General features: G+C 32.5%; 2 pseudogenes; both read right to left on the bottom strand.

The window, feature by feature from the left end:
* Positions 1 to 5,341: 5,341 nt before the first annotated feature.
* Positions 5,342 to 6,328, bottom strand: LOC149542543 (regulator of nonsense transcripts 1 homolog; annotated as a pseudogene).
* Positions 6,329 to 7,318: 990 nt separating this feature from the next.
* On the bottom strand, positions 7,319 to 11,915 carry LOC149542542 (regulator of nonsense transcripts 1 homolog; annotated as a pseudogene).
* Between the last annotated feature and the right edge of the window lie 2,316 nt (positions 11,916 to 14,231).

Raw genomic sequence — 14,231 nt, 5'->3', positions numbered from 1 at the left:
GAAAACCACTTCTTGTGGCACCTTGGATAAGTACCATGATGAAAACTTGGTAAACAGGCATCATGTGTAATTCTTCCATCCATGAAATCCTATCATGATCTTGCTTATCCTTTACATGTCCTCATTCCTAAAGTCATTCACTCATAACCTCCATATAAAAATTTTCTATCCTATTCAGTTAACCCTTTGGTCTTGATCAACAAAAGAGAGAAGAAAACTTAGTTCTTAGCAATGTCTTGACATGGTCATTTTCTTGGATTACTTACACGATACCCTTAATTACACCATGAGCTTATATTATTATATCATTTTCCCTAGCTTAGGTAATCTTATGAAGACTATCCTTGAGGGTAACATTCATCGCTTCATATTGCTTGCCTATCCATCTCCACTTGTCCACCAGCTTGCTACCACATCTCATCCTACACCTTGCTAGACACTAGAACAAAGTCAAGGAAATCCTTCTTGAGAGCTAGTAATCTCTAAAAAAAATACTAAAAATTATAGAAAGTCCTAAAAATATTGTTACCTTGGTGAAAATCTAGCAATAGGCAGCTTGGTTACACCAAAAAAAATTTGAAAAAAATTGAAAAATACAAAAAAATTCAAAAAGAAGAAAAACACAAAAAATTTGAAAAATAGAAAAGTACCATTGCTGAAAAACTGGAAACAGGCATCATGGTAGAATAAAAAGGAAATTTCTACCAAGAAGGTGAAAACCTGGTAAACCGGTGCCTCTTGTCCCCAATGCTCCCTCTTGCAATGCACCTTCTAGCTTTCTATATATTTACTTTCCTACTCTTCCTAGTTTCTTCTCATGTATCCATGGATTGAGTCTTGTCATAACTTGAGGGCATTCCCCTTTATTGTCACTATTTTCAAGATTCCCCTGATAGAATCTCCTTCGCGACAATCACTAGTTGTTCTGGCTGTGTTTTCCTATTGTTGCTAGTATCACTCTTCTTGAGATTCTCCTCATATAATCTCTTTTTCAATAGTCACCAGTCATTTTGGCTATGTCTACCTACTATTTCTTAGGTCACATTTCTAGATTCCTTTCTAGAAGATCTCTTTTGCGTCAGTCACTAGTCGTCTTGGCTATGTTTGTCTACTATCACTCAGTACTCCTAGGATCTTCACCTCAAAGATTCCTCTTTGACCTCAGTCACCAATCATTCTAACTGCATCTACCTATTGTTTTCACCCTATTGAAGAGATTTATTTCAAACATGTTCTAGACACTGACACTTGACATCAATCTGATGACACAAAAATGAACCCAAAATGATGAACTTGTTTAGATATGTTGACCATTTTCTTTGTCTGCTTTATTTTTTCTTTATCATGTCCTTTCAAGAAACTCGATGATATCATTTCTAATTAGAGAAGTAATGATTAGGGGCATGATCTTTTCTTTGCTTTTTGTCTGCGGTTTAGTTCAAATTCATTGACATATTCTAATAAAAGGGGTGTCCATTATAAGAGCCTCCATCTCATATTGGATGGTTGGGTGTACCTCAACTCCTTTTATATGAATACATCAATAATGTTGGTTCTTCTCCTTTTCTATTCGAGTGAACTCTTCATGCTATAGTAAATACGAATACTCATCCTACTAAGTGAATGTATGGGTCACTACGAGTACACCTAGCTCACTTCTGTCTAAAGTTACGAATGCAAGGGCCGTTGCAGACAGAATACTTACTCAATACTAAGCATAAGATGGATCGCTCATGTGTTTGGTGTGTTTTCCATGCAAGAAACATTCTATTCATCCTAACATTTATGTTTTGATGCTTATGTTAACTTGCTACAATAAAAAACAGAAATGTTTTGGTCATTCTAGCTTTTTGTGCCTCGAATGCTTACATTTAATCCCAATAAACTTATAACATATGTCCTATTCATATTCCTATGATTTCAATGTTAGTTAGAATTGTATGAAATATGGGATTTCGTCCTATTCTCAGTGATGATAAATGGTTCAAGCTTGGTAATCAGACCTAGGGTTGCATTTAATATAGTCTTGCATTGCATACTTCACTTGCATAAGCACATGATTCAATTACAAATCTGATTCCATCCTTTGTGATGAGGAATTGTTGGCTTCTTCAAAGTATAATATTTTTCATGACTACACAAATGATAGATTAATCACTCTCTTGGCTACTTTGGCTACTCTGAATCCATTTTCGGGATCAAATTCAAAATTTGACACACCCGAGTCGCTCAAAAACATGTTTTAAAATTCTGGGACTAACATCATCGAATGCTTTTGCAATCCAAATTTTTCTGATACTTTGTGATTCTTGGAATCTTTTCAACTCAAAATTCTTCAAATTTTCAAAATTAATTCTCAAAAAAGTCAACTCTTGTCAACTTTTGGTCAAAATTGGTCTTTTGGATCTTGAAATCATGCTAAATTGACTCTGAATCTTCTATTGATCATTTTGATCTCTCATATTTTCTTCAAATCATTCTGATCTCTTCTATATTCTTCTGATCATTTCAATTTTTCTATATTCTTTAGATCATTCCGATCTTTTCTATATTTTTCCAGATTGTTCTAATCTCTTTATAATTCCTTTGGATCATTGTGATCTTTTCTATATTTCTTTAGATCATTCAGATCTCTTCATAATTCCTTATGATCATTTTGATCTCTTCTAAATTCTGTTAAATCTTGGATTTCCCCTACATCATGCTTTATATCATATTTTTGGTGTGTCATCTTTCAATTTTGTTCCCAAGGGGATAGGATGATTACATCATTAAACTTAAAATTCAAATCAATCTAAATATTTATTGCTAGGGGCATCTTGTTCCCATCTAATTTCCTTATCACTTGGGGCATCTTATCACTTGGGGCATCCCATCCCCCCTCTTTTTGACATCTTTGTCATCTATTTCATCTTGTCATCAATTGATCACACTTCATAACAACTCTTCTCAGAGTTTGATGGATAGGTATCGGGACAATCTAAACCTCGACTCCTAAGGATCAAGCCCCATTCTGGGGATGACTCTAAGACTTATAATTTGATCTTGATCTCTTATCAATTTTAGGTATCTAGATGTTCTATATGGATCCTTAAAGGTTAAGATTCATTCTAGAGATAATATTTTAAATGCTATCAATCTCAGGTATCTAGATGTTCTATCTGGATCCTTAAAGGCTAAGCTCCATTCTGGAGATGATCTTTTAAATGTTATCAATCTCAGGTATCTAGACATTCTGTCTTGATCCTTAAAGGGTAAGCTCTATTTTGGAGACAATCTTTTAAATGCTATTGATCTCAAGTATCTAGATGTTATGTTTGGATCCTTAAAGATTAAGCTCCATTTTGGAGATAATATTTTAAATGCTTATCAATCTCAGGTATCTCGGTGTTCTATCTAGATCCTTAAAGATTAAACTCCATTCTAGAGATAGTCTTTTAAATGCTTATCACTCTCATGTATCTAGAAATTCTATTTGGATCCTTAAAGATTCAACTTCATTCTGGAGATGATCTTTTAAATGCTATCAATCTTGAGTATCTAGATGTTCTATTTGGATCCTTAAAGGTTAAGCTCCATTCTAGAGACAATCTTTTAAATGCTATTGATCTCAGGTATCTAGATGTTCTATTTGGATCCTTAAAGATTAAGCTCCATTCTGGAGATAATCTTTTAAATGCTTATCAATCTTAGGTATCTAGATGTTATATTTGGATCCTTAAAGATTAAGCTCCATTCCAGAGATAGTCTTTTAAATGCTTATCCCTCTCAAGTATCTAGACATTCTATTTGGATCCTTAAAGATTAAGCTCCATTCTGGAGATGATCTTTTAAATGCTATCAATCTCTGGTATCTAGACATTCTGTCTAGATCCTTAAAGCTTAAACTTTTTTATGAAGGAAACCTTTAAAATGCTTATCAATTTTAGGTGTTCTACTTGGATTCCTTAGGATCAAGCTCCATTCTAGAGATGGTTCCTAAAAGCTTATCAATTGGTGTCTGTATCATCAACTTTGGAAACAATCTCATCTCTGCATCATGCTTTCTGATTTTTCTTTTAATTGAATATGTTGCTCGCACATTCATTTAAAGAGGGGAAAAATGTAATACCCCAAAATTGGCCCATTCCCATTCTACCAATTCTGGTATATTCTAATCAACCCTAAAGTCCTATTTCACTAGGCAATTCTAATTCTGATTGTCGCTACTTGAATTAATTGTCAAATGCAAAAAACCCTAATCTGCATTCATCATATTTCCTATTTAATTCCTATAGTACTCACTCATATTAGCCACATTAAACCTATTTTATTTAAATTTAATTTAATCTAAAGTATTCATACTTTATTAAATTAAATTGTCTCCTAAGGCTAATGTACTAAAGAATTAAATTTATTTAATTTAATAAATAATGCCTATTTTAATTAATTTAATGTGATTATTTAATTAAATAGAAAAGGTGTTTATGAGGTCATATCTCATTTGATTAAATTAAATATCTTTCCTAAGTCTACTCTTCAGTTCTAAATGGAAACTCTGAGTGAAGTCTCTCTAGAATTGGAATCAATCTAGCTAACTTGATCTCACACCCATGGAAAGTTCAGTTAACTACTCATCATGCTTAGATCAGAAAGAGTTCACCTTACCTACATAAGGAAGTTTCCATTTGAACTGAATCTTTTGTTCAATCCTAACCATCGATCAGAGTTGATCTCAACCATTGATGGATTTTAGGAATTCTATTTAGGAGACTCTTAATTCCTCATTATAGGGGTTGAATTCTCATGCTATTGAATTGCTGTCAGATTGCATGCTCACTTTCATAGCTTTACATATGCTTTTTCTTAATATATTAGTATCATTTAGATTAAAGAATGCATACATGTAGCTTAATTTCTTCTATTACTTCTTAGATTAATGCTTTCAATTCATATAGATTAAATTGCATAATCATATAGTTGCATTCAAAACCCTTCATTCTAGATGGTTTGATTACCTATACCTCAAATCTGAGAGCATAAATAGGTAAAATCTACTTAGATAGAAGGCAACAAGTCATCTTATAGGACTCCTCTTGGGTGAACAATCTCATGTTCATTCTAGGATGAATTCACATATAAAGACCATGTTGAAGTGTGCATGTTAAATAGAGGCCATATTCACACATACACATATACAAAAAAGTCAAACATGTATATCCAATCAAAATCATATATCCTATCAAAATCTATATCTGCATATCAATATAGTCTAGACACAACAAAAAATCAGAGATGTAAATCCAACAAAAATCCAAATCTATAGATCAAGTTAATTACTCACCTAAGAAATGAAGTCATTTCAAGTATTTGATTCTAAGTAGCCACTTTGGGAGTTCTGATTCAAAAAGTCTCTAGGGAGGCACCTTGCATGTTTCGGGTGACATACTCAACACCATATCCACCTTGGGATGTCTATGTAAAATTGCAATTCAAAATGAATATTCAATTAAAGTCTGTAAGTTCACACAATAATTTTGATCTAAAATCTAAGAACCATTTCCTGAGTATTGAAGTTAGCTACATTGTAAGCCACGTGAGAGCCTTCACTCTTGAAATCTTCCCCAAGAAAATCCTAGACAAAAGGTTTTTACTTCAAATTTATGATTTTTAATTTGATAATATACAACATAGAAATTCTATCTACTTGTTTTGTTACAAATCACTTGTTGACATCATTAATTTAAGCCATAATACATATGCTCAAAGAGTACCTAAATCATTTCCCTAAGAGAAAATCCATCCCATAGGCTTTGACTTAGTCCTTGATTACATAACTACCATAACACATTAATACAAACTTTAGTCGAATGTTCAAAAATCATTTCCCATAGCTTTCTACAACTATTAATATTTCCTACCTATCAAACAAAAGCCAACAAATATACATGATTACCTAAGTCAATAAACCAATTTGAGACATTGGACCTCTAACTAAAGTCTGGCTCGCTAGAATTTCAAGACCAGTAAAGTTGAAACTAAATCCCAAACCTCCAATTGGTTGAAATGAACCTTGATGTGGTAAATGCCCCCCAATGGGACCACCAGCACTTCCATGTCCTACACCAAATCCTCTATTACCCATTTGTGGCCCTTGAGGAACACCTATTGCTCCATGAACACCACCTCATGAAGGAATTGCATAAGGTTGACCAAGTGGTACTCTAGGGTATGGTGGAACAGGAACCCGTGGAAAAGGAAAGCCAATTGGGTGCACCCCAAATTTGTGATTGCCATTGTGTAACTATCCAAATGGCATGAATGAATTGTTTGCATAGCATATGCACATAGTTGGATATAAAGATTGAAAAATTCACAAATTTATGTAGTTAATAGAAACTAATAAATGATTAGATACTTAGCAAATACTAGAAATCACTTCTCTAACAACCTACATCTATCTTTAAAATGTTACCTCTTGCACATGCATTCCTTTTATCATTCACTATCCCAGCATTGAATTTGTTAGAAACATTAGTTGGCCTATCCCTAGGGAAAATTCTTCGGTCATGATAAACTTGTTGTTCATGATAAGGAGAGTGGAAGCAAGATTAGTGTATTATAATAGATAATGGTGCTTCTGAGTTCAACTATCATATTAGCATATTGCACAATCAAACCACATATATATGAGTGGGGCCCAAATCTAAATAGACCTAACATCATAGTAATGAGAGATACTTTTAATGGAAAGTAATCAAATTTTCATAATCTATTAAAAATACATATCATTCTTCTAGAATTTGATTCTATGAGAATTTTTAACATCAGAGTTTTGGATCACACATGGTGATCCATTGCAATGAAGGAGAGTGCAAGAGAATAGAAAAATAATGTGTGTGATCCATCATGATGAAGGAAAGTGGAAGAGAATAGAAAAACATGATTTTTTCTATTCTCTTGCACTCTCCTTCATCTTGATGATGGATCACCGTGTGTGATATGAAACTCTAATGTTAAAAATTACTATAGTCATTTTTCTATTCTCTTGCACTCTCCTATATCCTGATAAATAATCACTGTGTGATATTTGAAACATGGATGTTAAAAATTCTTACAGTCAAATTCCAAAAGACTGATATGCACTTTCAAGGTAATCAAATAGTAAAAAAGAAAACATCTTTACTAGATTGAGAAGTGTTTCTATTTATCATACAAATTTTAAGCAATGGAATCACTGCCCGAAATGAAAGTAAAACAAACATAGGAAACATTGGACCCAACATCTAAGGAAAAAGTTTCACAATCATCTTTTAATCACCATAAAAACTAGAGAGATTTAATCAATGGAAACATCTTTTACCTTCTTTGGTTTCTTAAACTGTACCATGCTCTGCTTTAGATTGTTCAGTGGCCCTTCTACTAAGCATTCATATTCCTATAAAGAAACATAAATGACATCACAAAACTTTAGTAACTTGTATATACATAACATAAACATGCATAATAGACCATGATTTTAGATCATAGAGAATAAGCATTACCTTATAATGAGAGAGTAAACCATTCCAAAGTGGTTGTTTCCTTAAAACCTTTGGATTCTCCAAAACAACAATACCATAGTGAGGTTGTGTAAGTGCAACATTCATCCTCTGAGGGTCATTCAAAAATCCAACACCCTAAAGCAACATGCAAAACAATCAAGTTTCATATTTCCTAAAGTGTAGCCAATTCATTAGCCACAGGAAAGATATTTTAGGTTCCAATTTTCTCATCCAAAATGTCCAAAGGGTATACATCTTCATACCTAATGCTCATTATTCCTTATGCAACATAATATTATATAATCTTTTTCAAGACCCTAAAATGAATCCACACTTGCAACCTACAAAAAATGCTATGAAAATCAACACTCAAATGTAAATGCTATTAATAAATGGAGAAGGTAGAAAACAAAAAATACCACAATTTCCTTATAAAATTGTTGATGCAATGCACCATGCCTGGCCATGTGATTAACAATGTAGGCCTATTGTCCTTCATGTGGTGTGATTACCACAATCTATGAAAAGTAGCACAGTGAGTACATAATATAGAAAAGAGCTTTACAAACCAAAAACATTCTTTGACAAAAACAAATAATACTTGGCTAAGAATTACACCACTTCTCAAAAAAGTTGTTACAATCTTCTACACATTTGAAAATTCAGTTATATTTAGATAAGATGTGCCACTTGTAATTATCTCTTCTTGTCCCATCTAAAAGAAGAAATTTTCAATAAAATTTGAATTTTGAACAGAAAATATTATTGATAACAATAGCAATTGTAATCTACTAAATTCACAAAGCACAAACATAAGAAATAATGATAATACATAAATTTGGTTGCCCACCTGCACATAAGAGAACATGGTCCAATTGGCAATGGCCATGGAAAATCAATTCTAGTTAATTGTCTCTCAATTACAATTACATTATTCTGAAGTGTGCCTTCATAGAAGTTGTTTGAAGGAAACTCATATAAAGATGGATGCATACAATATTGAACCTACAAAGGATGGGAATTCAATTTGTAAATGTTTTTCAATGCATATCAATTTATTAAGAAATTTAGGATTTTCTAATATCATTAGCCAATAAAATTCAAATGAGTGTAGAGTGCAAGATCATTTCCAAATAGCAGCTTCAATTCTATGAAGCTACTACAACATACATGCATTAACTATCTATGGATGCTAGAACAAAAACAACAATCATGCTAAGTAAAATGAACCTTTCTTGCAAGCTATAGAATTTTAGAATAAATGATGAATTTGAGACATAAAAACTAAGAAATAATCCTCATGTAATTTATAATAATGAAACATACAATAATACTCTGACCATTACATCAAACTATACATCTCTTATGTATTGTACCAGACAAGCAATAATTCATCTGCTAGTACATCATTGGAATATATAATAAATGTTGATTAATGTGATCTTCATTTTGAACATACAAGAACACAAGAAATAATATAACCTCTTTGAAAGGCTTAACACCCAAGAGTACATGTTGCTCGAACAAATACTATGCAAGACCAATAGAAGTTGCCTTCTTGCACATTATCACAAGACCAAGTTGGCAGTGATCTCCAACTAGTAACACCGTATGCACTTGTAACTCTGAGCTTATTACCTACTTTGCTCCAAGAACTAATGGAATTAAGAACTTAGGTTTAGTGGCTTGTGTGGACTCATCAATGAGGACCTCTAGAATTAGCAAACTATATGTTAGAATGTCCATTGTGAGACTGTGAAGTCTACTATAAGTACACATAGAACTTGTTATTTAATGAATTGAAGTCAATGGTTTTGACCAACCTGACAAAACCTAAAGTTTGATATTTAAGGATCACTAGCACCAATGCATGTAGAGAAAATGACATCAACACTTTGAGTTCTCTCTCTCTCTCTCTCTCTCTCTCTCTCTCTCTCTCTCTCTCTCTCTCTCTATTGCTCTTTTAAGTGCCTTATAATTCTTTTCTTCAGCACTTGATAGTTCCTCTATTATAATAGTTAGAATGTAAGTATTATTCAACCTTAGGAAACAATGTACAGGGGTACATGTTTCAAAAATGTTCATATCAAAAAGAGATATTAGACTACACCCATAACCACAAGAAATGTTGTTAACACTATTCATCAATTATATACCACAAAATCTATTATATGTTTCAAAAACATATTGAGTCCCAACCAAGCCATATAGGCATAATGTACAATGGTTGGGAACAAAGTATTTTTCTACCTTACCAAATTTAGGTTTGAGTTGTATTTTTTAATTTTTATGGCATGGTTAAAAAATGAATCATTTGTTTAAATAGACATAAGTCTATAAAAAGGATATTTTAGTGCTTTATAAAAAGTGAACAATGATCTTATGATAAATGTCAAAATGTTCATGTTCATTTTCATTTTCAGAAGGGATAAAATATGAAAGAAGTTAGTCAGAATTATTTTATTATTATTAGCTTTATTCATAAATAATGAATGCCAAATGATATTTCAAAAATATTAAAATGTCTCAGAAAACATTAGATCTTATCGTCAATCAATATTTTCATGAAAAATATTTAGTGGACCATAATTTTTCCATTTACTTCTCAATATTATGTGATACTTCCTCTTTACTGTACATTGTTTTGCTTACTTTTCTAAATGATATACCAAACTCATGGGTATACCAAATGTTATACCATTAAAATTATCTACATGATGAATCTACAGTGATATCAACACAAATTTTTTTAATTTCTTTTTCCCCAAATATATACATTTTGACTTATGAATGAACTGAAGATTTTAAAATGGCACATGCAAAACTAAACTGGCAATGAGAAGAGGGTTTATAACACAAACCTGATGTGCCGCTACTACTTTTTGAAGGTATGGAATATCATCAAGTGGCCCAAGAGGAAAACATCTATCAATAAGGCCATCGTGGACTAGTATATATGCAACCCCACCAATGGTGATTCCTATGCCCTAGAAAATGTTTTCAGACCCATTAAAGCCCTTTAGATGTAAACATAAGAATTCAGTAACCTTTTGTTAGAAAGGTTAATCTTTCCTTGGATATATTAATTGGGATATTCCAAGGGTCCCTAAATATAGTTTGTCCTCTTGTACACATGTGGTGGACATGTCATTGTTTGTCCTTTATTCCACATGTAAGGAAAACTCTTGTTTATTTCTTTATTTAGTTTATCCTCCTTAAGAGGATTGTGACACTTTGCACACACCTATTATGAATGTGGCATTCATAGAAATGGGAGTTACAAATGCAACTCCTTTCTCATCTCTATATAAGAGATGCTCCTCCTTCTTTCTTCTTCACTCTTAGCACTTGATGTTATTGTATTGAGCTACTTTTGCTCCAACACTCTCTCTCTCTCTCTTCTCTAGGCATTTGCCTTCATTCATAATACTCACAAGGGGTTTTCTTTGATTTCCCCTTATAAATCCTTGTCTCTATCGTTGAACCATCTTGGTGTATGCTCTTGGAGTTTGCTTATCTTATGGTAACATTGTTTCACACTTAACTTACTTAGATTGTTTCTCGTTCCTTGCTCAATATTATCATTTCTTACATGGTATCAGAGCTTGGCTATCTAATCCTTGTTTTACATTTTGTGTTGAAGGTTGCCATTCATTGGAGCACACCTTATTTGGAGACGTTATTGAGAGAAGAAGTTTGTGTTGTGGTTTTAGCTCATTTTAACATATCTTGTGTATGCAGGTTTCATATTAATTTTTTTTTACTAACCCTCTTTGGAAGGCTTGCCGCCAAAGGGTTTTCTTATAAAATCTCAAATTTTTTTTTCTTGTTTTGGAAGGCATGCTACCAAAACAAGAAGTATTACTTGAGTCAAGTTTTCAATAAGTATATAATTCTCTTACTCTTAAAAAAAAAAAAAAAATTTTTTACTATATCGATTTTTTTTCATACTATAATCTATATTGGTGTGTTTAAATTTTTTTGAAATATTTTTTTTTTATCCATTTGCAAACACATAAACTTAAATTCATCATGCGTAGTGCGAGTTTGTTTATTTCAAATTTTTAGTGGGCGTACGCGCCACCCGCGTGCCTTCTCAGCCTCGCGTGCCCTCAGAACCACCGCATCAGCATCGTCGTGTGCAGTAAGATCAGCGCCACCACGCGCCACCTGCGCCCATTTTCGCGCATGGGAAACTCAAGTTTTTTTGCCAACGATTTCGTGCAGAGCTTCTCCACCGTGCACAGGAAAGTAAAACCACCGCTCCTGCCGCCACCTTCCACTTGTCACATCGAACGTCGGGCCGTTAGTAGTCTGCCTGACCTAAACCCTAAGGCGTGGCCTACGTTCAGGCCACGCTTCACCCGCCGCCTGCGCAACCATGCCATCCATTCTGACCTTATCCTTATCTTCTTTAAACTGCCCTTTAAAAAAAAAAAAAAAACTCTACCCTTTTCCACCGACATTTCCTTTACAATCTTGCTTACTTTTTTTTACAAGGACCTTTTTTAAAAAAAAAGTTTATTTACAAAAAGAAGAATTGTTCATTTAAAAAAAAAAAAACAAAAACAAAAACAAAACAATTTTTTCATTTTATAATTTTTTTTTACTCTAACTTTAAAAAAAATATATATATATATATATATATATTATTAATTTTATATATAAAAAAAAAGACATCATTTTTTTTTAATTTGACTTTCAAATTAAGGAATTTTTTTTTTGTAATCATGTCAACCTTAATTCCAGAAATAAAACTAAATTATTCTAATTATCATTCTTGGAAAACTCATATCTCATTTATTTTTCGTTTTAAACACCTCTTCGAAATAGCCACTGATCCTTCTCTTAAACCTGGTTCAGCGGCTACCGAAGATGAGAAAGATACTTGGAAATCTAAAAATAAAGAAGCTTTAGGGTTAATTGGTATTTCCATTATTCCAGATTTATATGTGTTAATTGCTCACTGTTTTAAAGCTCATGATGCATGGTCCATCTTGCAAACCAAGTATGATAGTGGAGATGAATACCGCAAAATACAGTTGCAGGATCAACTTGAAGATCTCAGGTATGCAGATTTTAAAAGTATGGATGAATTTCTCTTAAAATTTGATTCTCTTAAAAGCCAAATTATTCACTTAGGTGTTCAATTAGAGGACATTCGTTTAATTCATCTTATTCTTAAAAAGTGTCTTCCTAGACAGTTTCAATAGTTTATAACTAATATTCATGCACAACTTGCTATTCCTACTTTAACTTCTCAGTTAACTTATGTTATTTTTTAAACTTTATTAAGACAGGAAGAAGCTAAGCTAATTTAGTTTGGTACCCTTAAATCAACTGAACATGCATTTGTGTCTAGAAATTCAAATAATAATTTTCGTTCTAATAATAATAATAATAACAACAAACAATATAATACTAATTCAAATAATTCCAGCAATAAATTTCATGCGAAATATAACAATAATAACAATCATCATAATAACACTCGTAATATTAATACTCAAAGGAATCATTCCAATTCCAAACCTCATTGTTCTTATTGTGGCAAAGATGGTCATATTGTCAATAACTATTTTTAAAAGAAAAATGATAAAAAACCTATGAATAATAGTAACAATAATCAAATCTCAAATCATAAAAAAGGTAACTCTACTGGTTTTAATCCTCGACATGCTTTTACTTGTAGCTTTAATCTTTGTAGACCTGTAGAATGGATAGTTGACAGTGGTGCATCACAACATGTAACTTCTCATAAAGAAATTTTTGATTCTTTACAACCTGATATTGCTAACATTCCTATTCAGTTAGCTAATAATCGGACTTGTAAAGTTGAAGGATTAGGTGATGTTACTATTCCTAATGGTAAATTGTGTGATGTATTATATGTACCTGAATTGAAAACTAATCTACTTTCTGTTTCATAGTTATGTCAGGACTATAAAGTTGAATTCTACAAAGATACATGTTATATCATAGATCCTCAAACTCTAAAAGTGATTGCTCATGCTAAAATGGATAATGACAATTTTTTAAAATTCCATGAATTTGCTACTTCACGATAATCACTACATACTTCTATTGATTTCAATATATGGCATGAGAGATTTGGCCATTTAAATTCCGATTATATTACTTTCATGCAAAAGCATAATATGGTTGATGGCTTGCCTCACATTATTCCTTCCAAGATTGCCTGTATAGGTTGTATGAGTGGTAAGATGCATAGGGAGCCCTTTCCAAGTGGAAAATCATGGTGGGCAACTCATAAGTTGCATCTTGTCCATAGTGATCTTTTGGGCCCCATGGAGAATAACTCCATCCAAGGTTCTCGGTATGCACTTACCTTTGTTGATGATTTTTCTAGACAAACTTGGATCTATTTTTTGCATAGCAAGGATCAAGTTCTTGATATATTTATTGAATTTCAGTTATATGTTGGATGACAATCTGGTTTTAAACTTAAAATTCTTAGAACTGATAATGGAAAAGAATATGTGAATAATGCTTTTCATTCTTATTTGAAATCATGTGGAATTAAACACGAGCTTACTATTCCTTATACACCACAAAAAAATGGTGTGGTGGAAAGAAAGCATTGGACCATTGCTGAAATGGCTAGAAGCATGTTGCATGCTAAGAATCTGCATTATAAATTTTGGGCTGAAGCCATGTTTTGTGCAACTTATATCCTTAATCACACTC

This window comes from Cupressus sempervirens, chromosome 8, assembly GCF_028749045.1.
Source record: "Cupressus sempervirens isolate cs-2001-9-10 chromosome 8, ASM2874904v1, whole genome shotgun sequence".
NCBI classification, from domain to species: Eukaryota; Viridiplantae; Streptophyta; class Pinopsida; order Cupressales; family Cupressaceae; genus Cupressus; species Cupressus sempervirens.
This window is presented reverse-complemented; position numbering and strand designations above follow the sequence as displayed.